This window comes from Elephas maximus, chromosome 10 (assembly GCF_024166365.1).
Source record: "Elephas maximus indicus isolate mEleMax1 chromosome 10, mEleMax1 primary haplotype, whole genome shotgun sequence".
NCBI classification, from domain to species: domain Eukaryota; kingdom Metazoa; phylum Chordata; class Mammalia; order Proboscidea; family Elephantidae; genus Elephas; species Elephas maximus.
Genome location: NC_064828.1, coordinates 36,154,403 through 36,179,523, shown reverse-complemented (window position 1 = coordinate 36,179,523; position 25,121 = coordinate 36,154,403).

The window sequence follows — 25,121 nt, the reverse complement described above, 5'->3', positions numbered from 1 at the left end:
TATATGTACCATAGATTGTTTATCCATTCATCTGTTGATGAGCACTTAGGTTGTTTCCACCTTTTTGCTATTGTGAATAATGCTGCAATGAACATGGGTGTGCATACGTCTATTTGTGTGATGGCTCTTATTTCTCTAGGATATGTTCCTAGGAGTGGGATTGCTGGATCATATGGTATTTCTATTTCTAGCTTTTTAAGGAAGCATCATATTGTTTTCCAAAATAGTTGTAACATTTTGCATTCCTATCAGCAGTGCATAAGAGTTCCAAACTCCCTGCACCCTCTCAAATATTTGTTATTTTCTGTTGTTTTGATTCATGTGAGTAACGTTGGAATGAGACGGTATTTTGATTTGCATTTCTGTAATAGCTAGTGATTGCAAGCATTTTTCATGTGTCTGTTAGTTGCCTGAATGTTTTCTTTGGTAAAGTGTCTGTTCATATGCTTTATCTATTTTTTAACTGGATTATTTGTCTTTATGTTGAAGAGGTGTTGGATTTTCCCATAGATTTGAGAAATTAGACATTTGCCAGATTTGTCATAGCTAAAAATTTTTTCCCAGCCTGTAGATTCTCTTTTTACTCTTTTGGCAAAGTCTTTTGATGCATATAAGTGTTTAATGTTTAGAAGATCCCAATTATCTAGCTTATCTTCTGGTGTTTGTGTATTGTTAGTTATGTTTTGTATTCTATTTATGCTCTGTATTAGGACCTCTAGCATTGACCCTATTTTTTCTTCTATGATCTTTATAGTTTTGGGTTTTACATTTAGGTCTTTGATCCATTTTGAGTTAGTTTTTGTGTATGGTGTGAGGTATGGATCTTGTTTCATTTTTTTACAGATGCACATCCAGTTTTGCCAGCACCATTTGTTGAAAAGACTGTCTTTTCCCCATTTAGTGGACTTTGGGCCTTTGTCAAAGAGCAGATGAGTGTAGGCAGATAGACTTAAATCTGGGTTCTTGATTCTGTTCCTTTGGTCAATGTGTCTGTCCTTGTACAAGTACCAGGTTGTTTTGACTACAGTAGCTTTATAGTAGGTTCTGAGGTCAGGTAGTGTGAGGCTTCCCAGTTGATCCTTCCTCTTCAATAGTGCTTTACTTATCTGGGGCTTCTTTCCTTTCCATATAAAGTTAATGATTAGTTTTTCCATCCCATTAAAGAATGCAGTTGGTATTTGAATCAGTATTGAATTGCATTCATAGATTGCTTTGGAAAGAGTCGACATTTTCACAATGTTGGGTATACCTATCCATGAGCATTGTATGTTTCTCCGTTTACGTAGGTCTCCTTTGGTTTTTTGCAGTAGTGTTCTGTTGTTTTCTTTATATAGATCCTTTACTGGTTAGATTTATTCCTAAGTATTTTATTTTGTTGTTGTTGTTAGGTGTCATTGAGTTGGTTCCTATCATAGTGACCCTATGTACAACAGAATGAAACACTGCTCTGTCCTGTGCTATCCTCACAATCATTGTTATACTTGACCTCATTATTGCAGCCACTGTGTCAGTTCATCTTGTTGAGGATCTTCCTCTCTTTCACTGACCCTGTACTTTACCAAACATGCTGTCCTTCTCCAGAAACTGATCCATCTTGATAACATGTCCAAAGTACTCAAGACAAGTCTCACCACCCTTGCTTCTAAGAAGCATTCTGTCTGTACTTCTTCCAAGACAGATTTTTTCATTCTTTTGACAGTCCATGGTATATCCAATATTCTTCACCAACACCATAATTCAAAGGTGTCAATTCTTCTTCAGACTTCCTTATTCGTTGTCAATCTCTTGCATGCATATGAGGTGATTGAAAATAGGATGGCTTGGGTCAGGCACACCTTAATCTTCAAAGTGACATCTTTGCTTTTTAACACCTTAGAAAGTTCTTTTTCAGCAGATTTGTCCAATGCAATACATCATTTGATTTCTTGACTGCTGCCTCCATGGGCGTTGATGGTAGACCCAAGTGAAATGAAATCCTTGACAACTTCAATCTTTTCTCCATTTATCATGATGTTGCTTATTGGTCCACTTGTGAGGATTTTTATTTTCTTCATGTTGAGGTGTAATTCATACTGAAAGCTGTGGTCTTTGATCTTCATTAGTAAGTCCTCTTCACTTTCAGCAAGGAAGTTTGTGTCATCTGCATATCGCAGATTGTTAATGAGTCTTCCTCCCATCTTGATGCCTTGTTCTTCTTCATATAGTCCAGTTTCTCAGATTATTAGCTCAACATACAGATGGAATAAGTACAGTGAAAAGATACAACACTGAAGCACACTTATTCTGATTTAAACCACATAGTATCTCCTTGTTCTGTTTGAACAGCTACCTCGATCTAAGTACAGGTTCCTCAGGAGCACAATTCTGAAATTCCCATTCTTTGCAATGTTATCCATAATTTGTTACGATTGACATAGTAGAATGCCTTTGCATAGTCAAAAAAACACAGGTAAACATCTTTCTGGTATTCTCTGCTATTGCCAGGATCCATCTGACATTAGCAATGATATTCCTGGTGCCATGTCCTCTTTTGAATCCTATTGGAATTTCTGGCAGTTCCCTGTCAAAGTACTGCTGTAACCATTTTTGAATGATCTTCAGCAAAATTTTATTTGTGTGTGATATTAATGATATGTGATGATTCCTGCATTCTGTTGGATCTCCTTTCTTTGGACTTGGCATAAATATGGATCTCTTCCAGTCAGTTGGCCAGGTAGCTGTCTTCCGAATTTCTTGGTGTAGACAAGTGAGCACTTCCAGAGCTGCATCTGTTTTTTGAAACATCTCAGTTAGTAATCACTCAGGTTCTGAAGCCTTGTTTTTTGCCAGTGCCTTCAGTGCAGCTTGTACTTCTTCTTTCAGTACCATCAGTTCCTGATCATATGCTACTTTTTAATTTTTTTCTTTTTAGGGGCTATTATAAATGGTATTGCTTTCATGATTTCCTTTTTGTAGTTCTCTTTATTGGTGTATAGGAATCCAGCTGATTTTTCTAAGTTTTTCTTATATCCTGCTACTCTGCTGAATCTTTCTATTCCAGTAGCTTTCTTGTGGAGTCTTTAGGGTTCTTTATATACTGTATCTTATCATCCAAGAATAGGGGTAGTTTTACTCTTCTTTTCCAATTTGGATGCCCTTTGTTTTTCTTATTACTCTAGCTAGGACTTCCAGCACGATGTTAAATAGGAGTGGTAATAAAGGGCATCCTTGTCTTGTTCCTGTTCTTAGGGGGAATGTTTTCAGCCTCTCTCTGTTGAGAATGATATTAGCTGTTGGTTTAAATAGATTCCCTTTATTATGTTGAATAAATTCCCTTCTATTCATATCTTATTGGGAAACCCTGGCGGTGTAGTGGTTAAGTGCTACGGCTGCTAACCAAAGGGTCAGCAGTTTGAATCTGCCAGGCGCTCCTTGGAAACCCTATGGGGTAGTTCTACTCTGTCCTACAGGGTCACTATGAGTCAGAATCGACTTGATGGCACTGGGTTTGGTTTGGGGTTTTCATACCTTATTGAGAGTTTTTATCAGGAATGGGTGTTGTACTTTATCAAATGCCTTTTTTGTGTAGACTGAGATGATCATGTGATTCTTTTGTTTTATTTATGTGGTGGGTTACATCGATTGATTTTCTAACGTTGAACCATCCTTGCATATCTGGTATGATTTCCACTTGGTTGGGTTGTATTATTTTTTCTATATGATGCTAAATTCTATTGGCTAGAATTTTGTTGAGAATTTTTGCATCTGTATTCATGAGAGATATTGGCCTGTAATATTTTGTGTGTGTGTGTGATGTCTTTCCCTGCTTTTGATATCAGGGTTATGCTGGCTTCATGGAATGAATTTGGAAGCATTCCTTCCTTTTCTATGTTCTGAAATAGTTTGAGAAATACTGGTGTGAGCTATTTGAATGTTTGGTAGAATTCTCTGGTGAAGTCATCTGGGCCAGGACATTTTTGTTGTTGTTATTGGAAATTTTTTTTTGTTACTTTCTCAATCTCTTCTCTTGCTATGGACCTATTCGGATTTTCAACCTCAGTTTGTGTTATTTGTGTAGGTAGTGTGTTTCTAGAAATTTGTCCATTTCCTCTAGGTTTTCAAATTTGTTGGAGTACGTTTTTTATAGTACTCTGTTATGGTTGTTATTATTTCCATTAGGTTTGTTATAATGTCCCCCATTTCATTTCTTATTTGTGTTATTTGCTTCTTCTGGTTTTCTTTTGTCAATTTTGCGAGTGGTTCACTGAATTTGTTAATCCTTTCAAAGAACCAGCTTCTGGTTTTGTTGACTCTTTCTATTGTTTTTCTAATCTCTGTATCATTTATTTCTGCCGTGGTCTTTATTATTTTCTTTCTTCTTGTGGCTGTGAGCTTCTTTTGCTGTTCTCTTTATATTTGTTCTAGTTGTACAGCTAACATTTTGATTTTGTCTCTTTCTTCTTCTTTGACATGCGCTTCTATTGCTATAAATTGACCTCTGAGCACTGCCTTTGCTATGTCCCAAAGGTTTTGGTATGATGTGTTTCTATTCTGGTTTGATTCTAGGAATTTTTTTTAATCCATCTTTGATTTCTTCTGTTACTCAGTGATTTTTAAGCAAGGTGATATTCAGTTTCCATGTATTTGGCTTTTTTTTTTTCCTTGCTCTTCTTGTAATTAATTTCTACTTTTATAGTGTTGTAATCAGAGAAAATGTTTTGTATTATTTCAGTGTTTTGGATTTTGTTAAAGGTTGCTTTGTGGCCTAAGATATGGTCTATTCTGGAGAACGTTCCATGTGCATTGGAAAAGATTGTATATTTTGCTGCTGTTGGGTGGAGTGTTCTATATATGTCTGTGAGTTTAAGTTGGTTGATTGTGGCCTTTAGAGCTTCTGTATCTTTGTCGAGTTTCTTTCTAGATGTTCTGTCCTTTACCAAAAGAGGTGTGTTGAAATCTCCTGCTATTACTGTGGAACTATCAATTTCTCTTTTCAGTGCCATTGCAGTTAGTTTTATGTATTTTGGAGCCCTGTCATTGGGTGCATAGATACTTATTATGGTTATGTCCTCATGGTGGATTGTCCCTTTAATCCTTATATAATCTTCCTTGCCTGGTATGGTGGGCTTTGTTTTAAAGTCTACTTTATCTGAAATGAGTATTGCTACTCCTGCTCTTTTTTGGTTGCTCTTTGCTTGATATGTATATATATTTCCATCCTTTGATTTTTAATATATTTATGTCTTTATTTCCAAGGTGTATTTCTTGTAGACAGCATATTGATGAGTCCTGTTTTTCTTTTTTTTAGTCCATTCTGTCATTCTGTGTCTCTTTATGGGTGCATTTAAGCCATTTATGTTCACTGTGATTATCCATAGGTGTGAGTTTAGTGCTGTCATTTTTTAGTGGTGTGTGCGTGTGTGTGTGTGTGTGTGGTGCTGATATTTTCTTTGCTCCTCTTACTCTCCTGCACTGAATTCCTTTTGTCTTTGGATTTTTTTTCATTTCTTTCATTTTTTGTTTACTGATACTTTATATTTTTCTTCTTTATTTTGATGAGTAGCTTTGTTAACTTTCTTTGTGTTTACCTTGAAATTTTTCTCTATCTTCCTAAGTTTGAAAAGTTTAAACCAGTCTTTATTACTTGATATTGCCTTGACTTCCTCTGCACTTGAAAATTCTATACCTATGCTGTTTATCCCCCCTTTTATTGTCCTGACTTTGTCTCTATTTACAGGTTGATGCCTCTGGTTCCCTGTTGTAAACCTTTTAGTTTTGTTTTATCCTTGAGAGTTCATTACCTAGTTTGGTAATAAAAGCTGGGCAATGAGTAAGGAAGACTAAAGAATAGGCACCTTTGAATTATGGTGTTGGCAAAGAATATTAATATTTCATGTACTGCCAAAAAGAACAAATAAACCTGCTTTGGAAGAAGTACAGCCAGAATGCTCCTTAGAAGCAAGAATGATGAGGCTTCATCTCACATACTTTGGACATATTATCAGGAGGGATCAGTGCCTGTAGAACAACATCATGCTTGGTAAATAGAGGGTCAGTGAAAAAGAGGAAGACCCTCAACAAGATGGATTGACACAATGGCTGCAACAATTTGTTCAAGCATAACAAAAATTCTGAGGATAGTGCAAGACAGGGCAGTGTTTTGTTCTGTTGTACATAGGGTACCAACTCCATAGCACCTAACAACAACAACACAAATGCAAAAATGACAAACTCTTCTTCCTAGAAACACCATACAATATTTTTATCATCCATTCTTGGTAATTTCACCCTCACTTGAGGGCTTACTCTAGTGCCCTGAGAGATTCTGGTACCCAGCAGAAGTTGGGAAGAGGGAGCAGTGTAAGGCCTGATGATCTGGTAAACAGAGAGGCGTACATGGGGCACTGTTGTTGATTTATGCCGTTTTTCTTTTTTTTTCCTATGATGCAAATGTACAGCCCAGGGATCACTGAAGTATTTGAACAGAGGATGAAAATGTTCAACTATGTCTTCTAAGAATGCAACTCCATCTCCATGTTTTTTTTATTTAAAAAAATTTTTTATTGTGCATTAGATGAAGGTTTGCAGAGCAAATTAGTTTCTCATTAAACAATTAATACACATATATGTTGTGACATTGGTTGCCAACCCCACGATGTGACAACACTCTCCCCATCTCGACATTGGGTTCCCCATTACCAACTTTCCTGTCCCCTACTGCCTTCTCGTCCTTGCCCCTGGTCCGGTGCTCACATTTAGTCTTGTTTTGTTTTATAGGCCTGTCTAATCTTTGGCTCAAGGGAGAACCTCAGGAGTGACTTCAGTGCTGATTGAAAAGGGATTCTGGGGGCCATACTCTCAGAGTTTCTCCAGTCTCTGTCAGACCAGTAAGTCTGATCTTTTTTTTTTTTTTAGTTAGAATTTTGTTCTACATTTTTCTCCAGCTCTATCCTTGATCCTCTGTTGTGATCCCCTTCATAGCAGTTGGTGGTGGTCGCTGGGCACCACCTAGTTGTGCTGGACTCGGTCTGGTGGAGGCTGTGGTAGTCGTGGTCCATTAGTCCTTTGGACTAATCTTTTCCTTGTATCTTTGGTTTTCTTCATTCCCCCTTGCTCCAGATGGGATGGAACAAGTGGAGTATCTTAGGTGGCTGTTCACAAGCTTTTAAGACCCCAGATACTACTCACCAAAGTAGGACGTAGAACATTTTCTTTATCAACTATGTTATGGAGATGGGACAAAGATGGCAGAGCAGTCAGACACTTCCTATAGTCCCTCTTACAACAAAGACCTGAAAAAAACAAGTGAGTCAATTATATATGAAAATCTAGGAGCCCTGAACATAAAAGACAAAGTCGAGGAATCAGACTGAGTGGCAGGGAGAGGAAGAGATGGTACAGAAGCAGCAAGGAACTGCCAGGCTTCACCTGCCCTGCATAGGCACCCTGCAGGCTGGATCAGCTGGCCCATGTGGTGAAGCAAGTAGTGATACTCAGGATTCCTTTTCCACACTGGGAGAGACTGAGCAGCGGATGGTCTTTTCAAGCCTCCAGAACCAGTAAGAAGTGGTGCTCAATTAACAAAAGATAAGTACATACCTCTAACCAATGGCACAGATCAAAAAAACCCCACCTTTGGGAAGTACCTCTTTCCCATTTAGGTGCCCCCTCTACACTTTGCTTCAGGTCCCAGTCTGGCTTCAGCAATTCCTCTGACCTCTGGGTCAGAAGTAGGACACCCTGAGCCTTCTCCTGGCTTTAGAGAGGGAACAAATTACCAAACAGGGAAAAAATAATCTGCCAGCTCCCCTAAGTCTGGAACTCAGGGCAGGCACAGCTCCTTTGCCTAGGCATAGGCATAAGGGGTCCATGGACTTTGAATGCCTTTCATCCCTGCGTAGACCTGTGTGGGCTCCTTTCAACAGCATAGGAGCTCATTAGCAGAGTATAATGGGATATATACTGGAAGCCTGTTTTCAACAGTATCAGCTGTAAGGGGGAGTGGCAGATTCATGACATTTAACACCAACCTGCCCATTAAGCAGGACCTTCACCTACACACATCAGAGGCCTGAGAATTGGTGGCTCCACCCATGTCAACTAGCCAACCATGACAGAGGTCCAAGAATAAGTGTTGACTCCCAGTCCTTCCAAACAACAGGAATGGGTGCTCATAGTCCAGCCACAACACCCACTCACCTATGTGCTCTAGGGAACAGGGACATGCCTCCCACCCACTCAGGGATAGCCATTGCCCCCCTGCCTTCCTCAGTGTGTGGCCCCTACCGCAGCCAGATACTGGTGCTTACTCCAATCATCCCTTTCCGAATAGGACTACAGGTGAGAACATACGCCACATGCTTGGTGACTGAATACATAGATACTTGAGCTGAATCCACACAAGAAAAGTAAACAGACTCTTGGGCTCACATACATAGTAACAGCTCTAACCACCTGGTGTCAGGATGTGAGAGCTTCAAAGATGCCAATAATCAAACGGGCATATCAAAACAAAACAAGAAGCTAGGACACACTAAGCAAACATAAAATAAATAAATACAAACATTTTTGATGGCTCAGAGACAACAGTCAATATCAAACTACATAAAAAAGGCAGACCATGATGGCTTCAGCAAGCAACCAAAGCATATAATCAAGAAATCTTCCAGAGGAAGAGAGTTCCTTGGAATTACCAGAGGTAGAATTCAGAAGATTAATATATAGAGCTCTTCAAGACATCAAGAAGATTAGGCAAAAGACGGAACAAGTCAAGGAACACACAGACAAAGCGATAGAGGAACTTAAAAAGGTTATACAAGAGCAAAATAACAAATTTAACAGGCTGCAAGAATCCATAGAGAGACAACAAACAGATATCCAAAATATTAATGATGAAATTTCAGAATTAGGCAACTCAAAAGAAAGTCATAGGAACAGAACTGAGGCAACAGAAGTCAGAATTAGTGAGATTGAAGATAAAGCACTTGATATCAACTTATTTGAGGAAAAATCACATGAAAGAATTTTTAAAAATGAAGAAATTCTAAGAAATATGTGGTACTCTATCAAGAGGAATAACCTACAAGTGAGTGGAGTACCAAAACAGGGGGGTAACAGAAAATTCAGAGAGAATTGTTGAAGATTTATGAGCGGGAAGCTCCCCTGATACTGTGAAAGATGAGAAGGTATCTATCCAAGAAGCTCATCGAAACTCACATAAGGTAGATCCCGAAATTAAGTCACCAAGGCATATTGAAACTTCCAAAAACCAAAGATAAAGAGAGTATTTTCAGAGTGCCTATGAATAAACAGGAAACCCTGGTGGTGTAGTGGTTAAGTGCTACGGCTGCTAACCAAAGGGTCGCCAGTTCAAATCAGCTAGGTGCTCCTTGGAAACTCTACAGGGCAGTTCTACTCTGTCCTATAGGGTCGCTATGAGTTGGTATTGACTCAACGGCACTGGGTTTGGTTTTTTATGAATAAACAAAAAGTCATCTGCAAAGGAGAGTCAATAAGACTAAACTTCGATGACTCAACAGAAACTATGCAGGCAAGAAGGCAATGGGATGACATATACATAAAGCCTTGAAGGAAAAAAAACGCCAGCCAAGAATTATATATTCAGCAAACCTTCACCAAAAGTGTAAAAACATTACCTACAAACTGGGAAAAAGTTTTTATTTTGACAATTGCATTCAGCTTCTCATCTCTCCAATCTACATGATACTGAAAAAACTCAACAACAAAAAGACAAATAACCCAATTTAAAAAATGGGCAAAAGACATAAACAGCCATGTCACCAAAGAAGACATTCAGGTGGCTAACAGATACATGAGGAAATGCTCACAATAATTAGCCATTAAAAATGATAGAGAAATGCAAATCAAAACAACAATGAGATACCATCTCACCCCAACAAGGCTGGCATTAATCCAAAAAACACAAAATAATAAATGTTGGAGAGGTTGTGGAGAGACTGGAACACTTATATACTGCTGGTGGGAATGTAAAATGGTACAACCACTTTGGAAATTGATTTGCCACTTCCTTAAAAAGCTAGAAATAGAACTACTGTATGATCCAGCAATCCCATTCCTTGGAATATATCCTAGAGAAATAAGAGCTGTCACACAAATAGATGTACACACAGACATATTCATGGCAGCACTGTTCACAATAGCAAAAGGATGGAAACAACCTTGGTGCCCATTAACAGATGAGTGGATAAACAAATTATGGTATATTCACACAATGGAATCCTATGCAATAATAAAGACCAATGATGAATTTGTGAAACATCTCATAACATGGATGAATCTGGAAGGCATTACGCTGAGTGAAATTACTCATTCGCAAAAGGACAAATATATATATTTTTTTTATTGTGCTTTAAGTGAAAGTTTACAAATCAAGTCATTCTCTCATACAAAAACTTACATACACCTTGCTATGTACTCCTGGATCCCCTCCACCTAATGAGACAACACACTCCTCCTCTCCACCCTGTATTCCCTGTGTCCATTCAGCCAGCTCCTATACCCCTCTGCCTTCTCATCTCCCTCCCAGACAGGACAATGCCCACATTGTCTCATGTGTCTACTTGAGCCAAGGAGCTCACTTCTCACTGGTATCATTTTCTGTCTTATAGTCCACCCCAATCCCTGTCTGAGGAGTTGGCTTTGGGAATGGTTCCAGTCTTGGGCTAACAGAAGGTCCAGGGACCGTGACTTCTGGGTCCTCCTAGTCTCAATCAGACTATTAAGTCTGGTCTTTTTACGAGAATTTGAGGTCTGCATCCCACTGTTCTGCTCCATCAGGGATTCTCTGTTGTGTGTGTCAGGGCAGTCATCGGTGGTAGCCGGGCACAATCTAGTTCTTTTGGTCTCAGGCTGATGTAGTCTAGATGGCCCTTTCTTTCCCTTGGGAACATATTTCCCTTATTTCTTTGGTGTTCTTCATTCTCTTTCACTCAAGTAGCATTGAGAACAATTGATGCATCTTAGATGGCTGCTTGCTAGTGTTTAAGACCCCGTACACCACTCAACAAAGTAGGATGCAGAACTTTTTCTTAATGCATTTTGTTATGCCAATTGACCTAGATGTCCCCTGAAATGGTAGTCCCCAGACCCCGACCCCTCTTATTCTGGCCTTCAAAGCATTTGGTTGTATTCAGGAAACTTCTTTGCTTTTTGTTTAGTCCAGTTCTGCTGACCTCTCCTGTATTCTGTGCTGTCTTTCCCTTCACCTAAAATAATCTACTAACTAATTATTGAATACCCCTCTTCCTCGCTCCCCACCCTCATAACCATCAAAGAATATTTTCTTCTGTGTTTAAACAATTTTGAGTTCTTGTACTGGTGGTCTTATACAATATTTGCCCTTTCGCAACTGACTAATTTCACTCAGCATAATGCCTTCCAAATTCATCCATGTTATGAGATGTTTCACAAATTCATCATTGTTCCTTATCTTTGCATAGCATTCCATTGTGTGAATATGCCATAATTTGTTTATCCACTCATCTGTTAATGGGCACCAAGGTTGTTTCCATCCTTTTGCTATTGTGAACAGTGCTGCCATGAATATGTCTGTGCATACATCTATTTGTGTGACAGCTCTTATTTCTCTAGGATATATTCCAAGGAGTGGGATTGCTGGATCATACAGTAGTTCTATTTCTAGCTTTTTAAGGAAGTGGCAAATCAATTTCCAAAGTGGTTGTACCATTTTACATTCCTACCAGCAGTATATAAGTGTTCCAGTCTCTCCACAACCTCTCCAACATTTATTATTTTGTGTTTTTTGGATTAATGCCAGCCTTGTTGGGGTGAGATGGTATCTCATTGTTGTTTTGATTTGCATTTCTTTAATGGCTAATTATCGTGAGCATTTCCTCGTGTATCTGTTAGCCGCCTGAATGTCTTCTTTGGTGACATGCCTGTTCACATTCTTTGCCCATTTTTTAATTGGGTTATTTGTCTATTTGTTGTTGAGTTTTTGCAGTATCACATAGATTTTACAGGTCAGACACTGATCAGAATTGTCATAGTAAAAAAAATTTTCCAGTTTGTAGGTAATCTTTTTACTTTTTTGCTAAAGTCTTTGGATGAGCATAGGTGTTTGACTTTCAAGAGCTCCTAGTTATCTAGTTTATCTTCTGGTGTTTGTGCATTGTTAGTTATGATTTTTATTCTGTTTATGCCATGTTTTAGGGCTCCTAGCATTTTCCCTATTTTTTCTTCCACGATCTTTATCGTTTTAGATTTTATATTTAGGTCTTTGATCCATTTTGAGTTAGTTTTTGTGCATAGAGTGAGGTATGGGTCTGGTTTCATTTTTTTGCCGATGGATATCCAGTTATGCCAGCATTATTTGTTAAAGAGACAGTCTTTTCCCCATTTAATTGACTTTGGGCCTTTGTCAAATATCAGCTGCTCATATGTGGATGGATTTATGTCTGGGTTCTCAATTCTGTTCCATTTGTCTGTGTATCTCTTATTGTACCAGTACCAGGCTGTTTTGACTACTATGGCGGTATAATAGGTTCTAAAATCAGGTAGTGTGAGGCCTCCCACTTTGTTCTTCTTTTTAAGTAATGCTTTACTTATCTGGAGCATCTTTCCTTTCCATATGAAGTTGGTGATTTGTTTCTCCATCTCATTAAAAAATATCATCGGAATTTGGATCAGAATTGCATTGTATGTATAGGTTGCTTCAGGTAGAATAGACATTTTTATAATGTTGAGTCTTCTTATCCATGGGCAAGGTATGTTTTTCCACTTATGTAGGTCTCTTTTGGTTTCTTGTAGTAGTGTCTTGTAGTTTTCTTTGTACAGGTCTTTTGCATCTCTAGTTAGATTTATTTCTAAGTATTTTATCTTCTTGGGGGCTATTGTAAATGGTATTGATTTGGTGATTTCCTTTTTGACATTTGCTTTGTTGGTGTAGAGGAATCTGATTGATTTTTGTATGTTTATCTTGTATCCTGATATTCTGCTGAACTCTTCTATTATTTTCAGTAGTTCACTTGAGGATTATTTAGGGTTTTCTGTGTATAAGACCATGTCATCTGCAAACAGAGGTACTTTTACTTCTTCCTTACCAGTCTGGATGTCCTTTATTTCTTTATCTAGCCTAATTGCTCTGGCTAGGACCTCTAGCACAATGTTAAAAAAGAGTGGTGATAAAGGGCGTTCTTGTCTGGTTCCCATTTGCAAGAGGAATGATTTCAGACTTTCTCCACTTAGGACAATGTTGGCTGTTGGCTTTGTATAAATGCCCTTTATTATGTTGAGGAATTTCTTTTCTATTCCTATATTGCTGAGAGTTTTTATCATGAATGTGTGTTGGACTTTGTCAAATGCCTTTTCTGCATCAATTGACAAGATCCTGTGGTTCTTCTTTTTGTTTTTACACTGATTGTTTTTCTAATGTTGAACCATCCCTGCATACCTAGTATGAATCCCACTTGGTCATGGTGAATTATTTTTTTATATGTTGTTGAATTCTACTCAATAGAATTTTGTTGAGGATTTTTGCATCTAACTTCGTGAGGCATATGTCTGTAATTTCCTTTTTTGTGGTGTTTTTACCTGGTTTCAGTATCAGGGATATGCTGGCTTCATAGAATGAGTTTGGAAGTGTTCCATCTTTTTCTATGCTCAGAAATACCTTTAGTAGCAGTGGTCTTAAATCTTCTCTGAAAGTTTGCTAGAACTCTCCAGAGAAGCCATCAGGGCCAGGGCTTTTATTTGTTGAGAGTTTTTTAATTACCTTTTCCATCTCTTCTTTTGTTATGGGTTTATTTAGTTGTTCTACCTCTGTTTGTGTTAGTTTAGGTAGGTAGTGTGTTTCTAGAAATTCGTCCATTTCTTCTAGGTTTTCAAATTTGTTCGAGTAGAATTTTTCATAGTAATCTTATAAGTTCTTTTAATTTCGGTTGGGTCTGTTGTGCTATCACTCATCTCATTTCTTATTCAGGTTATTTGCTTTCTCTCCTGTTTTTCTTTTATCAGTTTGGCCAATGGTTTATGGATTTTGTTAATTTTTTCAAAGAATCAGCTTTTGTTCTTGTTAACTCTTTCAATTGTTTTTCTGTTCTCTATTTCATTTAATTCTGCTCTAATTGTTAATATTTGCTTTGTTCTTGTGCCTGAGGGTTTCTTTTGTTGCTCTCTTTCTATTGTAGAGATAGCTATTTGATTTAGGCCCTTTCTTCTTTTTGGATGTATACATTTATTAATATAAATTGACCTCTGAGCACTGCTTCAGTTGTGTCCCCAAGGTTCTGATAGGAAGTGTTTTCATTCTCATTGTATTCTATGAATTTTTTTATTTCCTCCTTAATTTCTTCTATAACCCAGTTGTTTTTGACCAAGGTGCTGTTTAGTTTCTAAGTGTTTGATTTCTTTTACCAGCTTTTTCTGTTATTGATTTCTACTTTTATGGTCTTATGGTCAGAGAAGATGCTTTGTAATATTTTGATGTTTTGGATTCTGTTAAGCCTTGCTTTAAGACCTAATATGTGGTTTATTCTAGAGAATGTTCCATGTGTGTTGGAAAAGAAAGTATACTTGGATGCTGTTAGGTGGAGTGTTGTGTATACGTCTATGAGGTCAAGTTGGTTGATTGTGCCATTTAAAGCTTCCATGTCTTTATTGAGCTTCTTTCTGGATGTTTTGTCCTTCACCAAAAGTGGTGTGTCGAAGTCTCCTACTATTATTATGGAGTTGTCTGTCTCACTTTTCAGTGCTGTTAGAGTCTGTTTTATGTATCTTGAAGCTCTGTAGCTGGGTGAGTAAATATTTATTATGGTTATATCCTTCTGGTATATTGTGTCTTTAATCATTATATAGTGCCCTTATCCTTCGTGGTGGATTTCACTTGAAAGTCTAGTTTGTTAGAAATTAATATTGCAACTTCTGCTCTTTTTTTATTTTTATTTTTTGCTTGATATATTTTTTTCTGTCCTTTGAGTTTTAGTTTGTATCTTTAAGTCTAAGGTGTGTCTCTTGTAGGCACATATGGATAGATTGCGTTTCCTTATCCATTCTGCCACTCTCTGTCTCTTTATTGGTGCATTTAGTCCATTTACACTCAGAGTAATTATGGATAGGTATGAGTTTAGTGCTCTCGTTTTGATGTCTTTTTTGTGTGTTGTTGACTTTTTTTCCATTTAATTTTTTGTGTTGGGCAGTTTTTCTTTATATATTGTCTTTTCCTCTTTTTCCTTGTTGTTGTTTTCATTTTTGCTGAGTCTTTATGTTTTTCTTGTATTTTATTTTGATGTGTAGGATTCTTAGTCTCCTTTGTGGTTACCTTAATATTTACCACTATTTTTCTGAATTTAAACCACACTTTTATTTCTTTATATCAAAAGGACAAATATTGTATAAGACCACTACTAGAAGAACTCAAGAAAAGGTTTAAACACAGAAGAAAGTATTCTTTGATTTTTACTATGGTGGGTAGGGAGGGAGGGGGTATTCACTAACTAGATAGTAGACAAGAATTATCTTAGATGAAGGGAAGTACAACACAATACAGGGAAAGTGAGCACAACTGGACTAATCCAAAAGTTAAGAAGTTTCCTGAACACAACCAAACAATTCAAGGCACAGAGTAGCAGGCGTGGGAGGTGTGAGGACCATGGTTTCAGGGGACATCTAGGTCAATTGGCATAACAAAGTTTGTTAAGAAAATGTTCCGCATCCCACTTTGGTGAGTGGTGTCTGGGATCTTAAAAGCTAGTGAGCAGCCATCTAAGATGCATCAATTTCTCCCAACCCATCTGGAGCAAAGGAGAATGAAGAACACAAAAGACACATGGAAAATATTAGCCCAAGAGACAAAAAGGGCCACATAAACCAGAGACTCCATCCTCCTGATACCAGAAGAACTAGATGGTGCCCAGCTACCACCAATGACTGCCCTGACAGGGAACACAGCAGAGAGTCCCTAAAGAAGCAGGAGAAAAGTGGAGTGCAGAACTCAAATTCTAGTAAAAGACCATACTTAACGGTCTGACTGAGTCTGGAGGAATGCCGGAAGACATGGCCCCCAAGCTCTCTGTTAACCAAGAACTAAAACTATTCCCGAAGTCAACTCTTCAGATAAATATTAGACTGGACTATAAGTCATAAAATGATATTCGTGAAGAATGTGCTTCTTAGTTCATTCAGATACAGGAGACCAAATGGGCAGCTCCTGTCTGGAGGTGAGATGGGAAGGCAGAAAGGAATAGGAGCTCATTGAATGGACATGAGAAATCTGGTGTGGAAAGGAGAAGTGTGCTGTCACTTTATAGGGATAGCAACTAGGGTCACATAGCAATGTGTGTACAAATTTCTGTATGAAAAACTAACTTGAGCTGTAAACTTTCAAAAGCACACTTAAAAAAAAAAACTGTCTTATGGCAATTGAACTAGATGCCCTTGAGACCACGGTCCCCAGTCCTCAGCCCTGAGGGAGTTTGGATGTGTCTATGAAGGCTCTGACTTTGACTTGGTCAAGTCGTGTTGGCTTCCCCAGTGTTATGCACTCTCTTACCCTTCACCAAAGTTACCACTCATCTATTGTCTAGTTATTTTTGCCTTCCCAAACTTCCCCTCCCTCTTGAACATGAAAGATTGTTTCTTTTGTGTGTAAACTTTTCATGTGTTTTTATAATAGTGGTCTGATATATTTGTTTTTTTGTGATTGACTTATTTCACTCAGCATAATGCTCTCCAGAGTCATCCATATTGTGAGATGTTTCATAGATTCATCATTGTTCTTTTTTGTTGCATAGTATTCCATTGTGTGTATGTACCATACTTTGTTTATCCATTCATCTGTTGATGGGCACTTAGGTTGTTTCCATCTTTTTGTTATTGTGAATAATGCTGCAGTGAACATGGGTGGGCATATGTCTATTCCCGTGATGTCTCTTTTTACTCTAGGACCTATTCCTGTGTATGGAATTGCTGGATCATATGGTATTTCTATATCTAGCTTTTTAAAGAAGTGCCATATTGTTTTCCAAAATGTTTGTACTATTTCACATTCCCATCAGCATTGCATAAGAGTTCTAATCTCCCCACAGCCTCTCCAACATTTGTTATTTTCTTTTTTTATTTGTACCAGCAATGATGGAGTGAGATGGTATCTCATTGTGATTTTGTTTGCATTTCTCTAATGACTATTGATCTCAAGCATTTCTTCATGCGTCTGTTAGACACCTGAATGTCTTCTTTGGTGAAGTGTCTGTTCATATCTTTTATCCACTTTTTAATTGGGTTATTTGTCTTTTCATTGTAGAGGTGTTGAATTTTCCTATAGATTTTAGAGATTAGACATTTGTCTGATTTGTCATAGCAGAAAATCTTTTTCCCAGTTTGCAGATTTTCTTTTTACTGTTTTGGTGAAGTCTTTTGATGAGCATGAGTGTTTAATTTTTAGAAGATTCCAGTTACGTAGCTTATCTTCTGGTGTTTGTGTATTTTTATTTATGGTCTGTATCCTGTTAATGCTGTATATTAGGGCCTCTAGCATTGAGTGTATTTTTTCTTCCATTTTTTTATAGTTTTTGTTTTTATATTTAGGTCATTGATCCATTGTGAATTAGTTTTTACATAAGGTATGAGGTATGGGTCATGTTTCTTTTATTTTATTATTTATTTTATTTTGCAGATGGACATCCAGTTTTGCCAGTACCATTGGTTTAAAAGACTGTCGTTTCCTCATTTAATGGTCTTTGGGCCTTTTGTCAAAGATCAGGTGACTGTAGATGGATGGATTTACATCTGTGTTCTCAATTGTGTTCCATTGGTCAACGTGTCTGTCGTTGTACCAGTACCAGGCTGTTTTGACTACAGTACTCGTGCTGGTTAAGATGTGTATCAACTTGGCTGGGCCATGATTCTCAGTGTTTTGGCATTTGTGTAATGTTGTGATCACTTCCGTGTTGAAATTTGATATGTGATCACCTCCATGTTGGAATCTGCTGAGTTTTACTGGCAAGCGTGGGGCCTGTGGCAGCGCACCACCCCCTCAACCTTTGTCTCTCCACCCTCCACTGCCTACTTTCTTCCCTCTCTCCTTGCCAAGGCTTTTGGCTCTTTCTGGATCTTGCAGCTGCCTCTTGTTCATCTGACCTCCAGTTCTTGGTACTTGAGCTAGCAGCTTACATGCGGATCTTGGGTTCGCTAGGCCCTGCAGCTATGTGAATCAGAAGCCTTGCAGTCTTGCCTGCTGATCTCGGGATTTTTCAACCTTCACCGCCTGTGACAAAGAGCCCTGCTCTCTGACCTGCCAATCTTGAGTCCACCAGTGCCTGTGGCTATGTGAATTAGGACGTTCCAGCCTCTACAATCCCGTAAGCTGTTCCCTTGATATAAATCTCTCTCTGTCTCTCCCTCTCTCTGTGTATGTGTATATATATATGCTTTACTGGTTTTGCTTCTCTAGAGAATCCAGCCTAAGACAGTATCAGTGTAGTACATTTCAAGATCAGGTAGTGCAAGTTCTCCTGCTTTGTTCTTCTTTTTCAATAATATTTTACTTATCAAGGGCTTCTTCCCTTTCCATATAAAGGTACTGATTAGTTTTTCCAATTTGTTGAAGAATGCTATTGGTATTTGGATTGAGATTGCATTGTATTCGTAGATTGCTTTAGGTAGAATTGACATTTTCACAACGTTGAGTCTACCTATACATGAACATGGTATGTTTTTCCATTTATGTAAGTCTTGTTTAGTTTCTTGCAGTAGTGTTTTATAGTTTTCTTTGTATAGGTCTTCTACGTCTCTGGTTAGATTTATTCCTACGTATTTTATAATTTTTAGGGGCTATTATAAATTATATTGCTTTCCTGATTTCATTTTCATAGTTCTCTTTATTGGTGTACAGGAGTCCAGCTGATTTTTGTGTTTGTTTTGTATTCTGCTATTCTGCTGAATTTTTCTATTAGTTTCAGTAGTTTTCTTGTGGAGTCTTTTGAGTTCTCTATCCGTAGTGTCTCAGTTACCTAGCTCTGCTATGAGAGAAATACCACAAGTGGATGCTTTAACAAACAGAAGTTTATTCTCTCACAGTTTAGGAGGCTAGAAGTCCAAATACATGGTGACAGCTCCAAGGGAAAGTTTTCTGTCTCTGTTGGTAGTGGGGGAAGGTCCTTGTCATCAATTTTCCCCCTTTGAGGAATTTCAAAGAGCAGAGACTCTGGGTCCAAAGGACTTCTATTTGCCTGGCTTTTGTTTCTTGGTGGTATGAGATCCCCATGTCTCTCTGCTCCCTTCTCTCTTTTGTATCTCAAAAGATATTGACTTAAGACAATCTAATCTTGTCAGTTGAGACCTGCCTCATTAATATGACTACCACTAATCCCACCTCATTAGCATTACAGAGGTAGGATTTACAACACATAGGGAAATAACATCAGATGACAAAATGACTGACAATCATACAATCCTGGGAATCATGGCCTAGCCAAGTGGACACACATTTTGGGGGTACACAATTCAGTCCATGACATATAGTACTGTATCATCTGCAAAAAAAAGAAAATATTTCTTTTTCTTTCAGTGTAATTATTGATAGATGTGAATTTATTGCTGTCATTTCGTAGTGCTGTGTGTGTGTGTGTGTGTGTGTGTGTGTGTGTGGTGTTGACATTTTCTTTGTTCTTCTTACTCTCCTGTGCTGAATTCCTTTAGATTGTGGATTTTTTGTTTGTTTGTTTTGTATTTATAGATTTTGTGTATACTGAGAATTTATGTTTTTCTTTTTTATTTTGATGAGTAGGTTTGTTAACTTTCTTTGTGGTTACTTTGAAATTTACTGCTATCTTCCCAAGTTTGAACCAGTCTTTTATTACTTGATATCACAGTAATTTCCTCTTCATTTAAAAGTTCTATTCCTACACCATTTATTCTGTCTTTTATTGTTCTTATGTTGTTGTCATTTACAGATTGATTTCTCTGGCTCCCTCTTCTAAATTTTTTAGTTTTGTTTTATCCTTGAGAGGTCATTACCTAGGTTGGTATCTGGCTGATGCTGTTTTGTGTTCCTAGGTTGTTATTCTATATTTGTTCTTTAACCAAAGGACTCCTTATAATAATAATTGTAGGTTTGGCTTGGTTTTTACATATTCCCTTTATTTCTGCTTACCTGGAAATGTCTTATTTTCACCATCATATTTGAGCAAGAGTTTTGCAGGATATATTATTTTTGGCAGGAATTTTTTTTTTTCCCAGTGTTTTATATATGTCATCCCAATCCCTCCTTGCCTGCATGGTTTCTGCCGAGTAATCAGAGCTTAGTGTTATTATTTCCCCATTGTACGTGACTTTTCATTTTTCTCCAGCTGCTCTCAGGATTCTTTTCTTTGTCTTTGATTTTAATGTGATTATGTTATGTATTGGTGATTTTCTTTTAGGTTCTATCCTATATGGGGTTCTTTGAGATTCTTGGGAGCTTGGCTTTTCATTTTTCATGATATTAGGGAAGTTTTCTATAAGCAAATCTTTAATGATCCTCTCTGGATTTTCTGTTCTTCCCTGGAGCTCTGAAACTCCAGTCACATACAATTTGTTCACTTTTGATTATATCCCACATTGTTCTCAGGGTTTCTTCATTTTTCTTCATTCTTTTCTCTGATTTTTTTTAAAAACCAAACCAAATTTACAATTAAGGGAATATGTAAAAACCAAGCTGAACTTACAATTATTATTATAAGGAGTCCTTTGGTTAAAGAACAAATCTATGATAACAACCTAGGACACAAGACAGCATCAGCCAGTTACCAACCTAGGTAATGATCTCTCAAGGATAAAACAAAACTAAAAAAATTTACAACAGAGAACCAGAAAAGTCAACCTGTAAATGATAATATCAGAACAATAAAAGAGGGAATAAATGGTGTAGGAATAGAACTTTCAAATGGAGAAGAAATCTAGGTGATATCAAGGGGATTTGTCTTCCATTTCACTGATCCTGCCTTCCATCTTTTTTCAAATTTGCTCCTAAAACCTTTGATAGCACTGTCCATTTCTGAAACCTTGTTGTCTCTTGGATTTCTAATTGGTGTTTGGTATGATTTCTACTTGATTGTTTATTTTGACATTTTTTTCCTGTATTATTTTCCTGAATTCTTCAATTGCTTTGTCTGTGTTGTCCTTGATTTTGCCTATTTTTCCTTATTTTTTGCTGCATTTTTCTTCATCTCTTGGAGAATCTTTAATATTAGAGTTTCAAATTCCCTATCAAGTAGTTCCCCTGCCTTTTCTTCTACCGGAAGGTCATCTGGTGTTTTATTTTGGTCACTTTCTGGAGCCATCCTGTCCTCTTTTTCTATGTTTTGATACAATCAATTGTCTTTGGGATATTCAGGAATTATTATCATTTATTGATAACAGATTTGTCTGTTTTGTTCTGCTTTTTTGTTTTATTTGGTTATGTCTGGGCAGGCATGCTGGGTGTGCTTTGCTGCTTGCTCATCTGTAGGCACAATACTTCTCACCACCTTGTCCAAGTGAACAGGGATAGCCACTCAGCTATGGTGCAGAAGGGCATGTCCAGTGGAGCCAGAAGGGTAGGGATGGGTGGTTTGTGGCATGTACTGGGGCTGATGAGGTGGGGTTGGGGGTAGTGCAGGGTGAGGTCTGGTGGTCTGTGCCTGTGATCTGGGGTGTGTCACTCGGTGTGCAGTGCAGATAAGCATGGAGGAAGAGAGAGGATATAATGTGTGGAGTTAAGGGGGTGAGGGAAGGAAGAGAGAGAAAGAGAAGCAAAAAGAAAAAATGGAGAAAAAAGAAAAAGTAAATAAAATGGTAACATGGTTCCATGTGTAAGGGTGGGACAGATCAGACAAGGTCATGCTCCAGTGGCTGTTTAGCCAAGTGATGTGGCTCGGTCAGTTGAGAAGGGGCATGGGTCACACCCGGAGCTAGGCTTGCAGGATAAAGGAAAGAGGAAAAAGAAAAATAAATAAAAAACAAAAATGACAAAAATAAATATAATGCTGGGGGAGTCAGCCATTGGGGGTGGGGCAGAATTGGGGTGATGGCAAGCTGAAGTCTTTTTTGCTGAGTAGCATGGCATAGCCTGTCAGGAAGGGGTGGAGTCAGCACTGGGCCAAGATGGGAGGGAGAAGGGGAAATAATACATATATATATACACACACACACACTAAGGGAGCTGGACTGTGGGGATGGTACAGGCCCAAGGCGGCTGTGTGTCAGAGGCTCTCTAGCCAAATGTACAGCACAGCTCCTCAAGAAGAGGGGGTAGCACATGGGGCTAGGTGGGTGGGATAAGGAAAAGGAAGGAGTGGAGAGAGAGAGAAGAAATAACAAAAAGAAGAAAAGACAAACAAATAAAAAAGAAATGCATTGAAGGTGCTTGCCAGTGGGGGTGATGCAGTCCTGGGGAGGCCTTGTGCTGGTGGTGCTCTAGCTGAGCAGTGTGGCACATCTTCTCAAGAAGTGGTGGGCACAGCACATGGGGCTAGCTCAGCAGGAGAATGGAAGGGAGGGAGAGAGGGAGAAGAAACTGAAAAAAAAGAAAAAAAATCTGGCACTGAAGGAGACTTCAGGGGGGTGGCACAGACCCAGGGAGGCCGTGTGCCCGTGGCTGTCTAGCTGAGCAGTGTGACACAGCCTGTAATGAAGGGGTGGAGACAACACACAGTGCTAGCTGCATGGGAGAAAGTAAAGGAAGGGAGAGAGAAGAAACAACAACGACAACAAAATAACAAAAAGAAAAAAAATGGCACTGAAGGAGGTGACTGGTGGGTTGGCATGGACCTTTGGAAGCTATGTGCCACTGGCTCTCTAGCCAAATGGTGTTGCACAGCTCATTCAGAAGGGGCAGAGACAGCACACTGGGCTAGGTAGATGGGACAAAGGAAATTAATAAGGGAGAGGGAGATAAAAAAAAAAAAAAAAGTGGCACTGAGGGAACTTGCCAGTGGGGTGGCAAGGACTGTGGAAGCCGTATGCTGGTGACTCTCTAGCCAAGCAGAGTGGCTCAGACTACCAAGAAGAGATGGAGATGGTACATGGTGCTAGCTAGGCAGGAGGAAGGAAAGGAAGGAAGTGAGGGAAAGAGAGAGAAGTAACAAACAAACAAAAAAAGGCAAAAGAAAAAATGGTGCTGAGGGAGCTGGCCAGTTGATCCTGGCGGTAGTGTCTCTGCAGCCGAGCAAACCTGGCCCGTTGGAAAGCAACAGAAGCCTGGTACAGGGAAGGGTGGGTGGTGGGAAAGCATGTATCCCTGCTTACCAGGTGCTCTGTCTCCTGTTGGGAGCTCTGTGAAGTTGCCTTCCTGCACTCCTGTCAGCGTTCTTTGGTAGCTGTAGCCCAAGATGGCAAATCCATGTTACATTAGCTGGTAGGGGATCTCCACTCCATAGCTCTCCTTGTTCTCTGTTCTCTGTCATTTTCTTATTCCATTAATCGCGTTCTTTACCCCTTCATTTGACATTTAGGGTTCCAGAATTGACGTTTGTATCTGTTTCACTTAGTTTTTCACGTCTTTGGTGCAGAGGGACAGCATGGTGCTTCTGTCAATAGCACCATGTTGTTCCTATGCCTTGTCTTTTGTTTCAAGAAAGCATGTGGGCTGGCTCTGAGCACACGGAATTGCTGCTGGGTGCTTTCCTCCTTCATGATGCTATGAGCACTCAGGGTGACATCTGATTGTGGGATATAATGTGGATGGGATGCTCCTTATGCTAAGTAGTCTTGGTCACTCTTGTCTGACTAACCCCACAAACCTGGGGTGTCAATGATGATATGATTCAGATGAAGACCTCCAGCCTCATTCTCCTCAATCTTGGTGAGGCCCTGGACTTGGTCCTAGAGAACACCCTGCCATGATGGTTAAGGTTGTGTGTCAACTTGGCTGGCCCATGGTTCTCAGTGGTTTGGCAGTACTATGATGTTGTGAACACTTCCATGATGAGATTTGATATAATGTGATCACATCCATGATGGAACCTGCTGTGAGTAGCCAATCAGTTGAAAAGGAGTTTCCTTGGGCATGTGGCCTGCATCAAATATAAGTGGATATTCTGGTAAGACTAGTGGGCTTTTGCTCCTACTGGATCTTGCAGCTGGTTCCTGTTCATCTGACCTCCTGTTCTTGGGACTTGAGCTTACCTGTGGTCTTGCCTGCTGATCTTGGGATTCGTCAATCTTCACACCCTGTGAGCAAAAGTCTTCTTCTCTGACCTGCTAAGCTTGGGTTTGCCAGCTCCTGTGGCTATGTGAATCAGGAGAAGCCCCTGTCTTGGGAAGTTCTAGCCTCTACAATGGCATAAGCCATGTCCTTGATATATATATATGCTTTACTGGTTTTGGTTCTCTAGAGAACCCAGCCTAAGACACTGTCATGCTTTGTATAGAAGAGTGTTATGAATATACTGCCTAGAATATAATGCACAAGTTTAAGACACAAAATTTTTCTGCCCCAGATATAACTGTTGCTAAAATTATTATCTATTATAACCATGCTACTTATAACACCACCCATCTTAAAAAGAAGGACCGTAAAATTTCACTGTTTTTGAAATGCTATAGAAAATCCTTCTACATCCAAGCACTGGGCATAATATCATTGTGGTAATCATACTTCTGAAGAGTCCATGGAAACTTAGAAAAACAGCATAGATAGAATATAAGTTTAATGCAGTAGTAATCATTCTGGGAGTTGGGTGACCTAAAATTTTGAAATCACTCAAAATTTATTTTCCAGATTTCATGTCATTATGATAGTTTTAGCAGGTTTTTGTGAAGGAGAAGTTTCCTCTGAGCTGTTGGGAATGACTCTAAGTTGGCCCCTGTGCTTCCATTTAAGGTGCCAGCCACACATAGCCCTGTCTTCCCAACCCTAGTCTCCCAAAGCTGGGTCAGAGCTCACTAGTTAGAGGGACACATTCTTTCAGACTGGCAAACAGGTAGATGTCAGTGTCTGCTGGCTCTCACTGCCTTTTTGGATTCATAAATTATCTGGAACAACGCACGGAATTCACACAGAGTATACTGTACTCACAGCTGCAACTTTCTTATAACCAAAAATGATACAAATGAAGTAGGGTGAGGCCTGGAAGGGGTCCCATGACATAGTTTCCATGTTCCCAAGAGGAATGCGCTACCTTTCC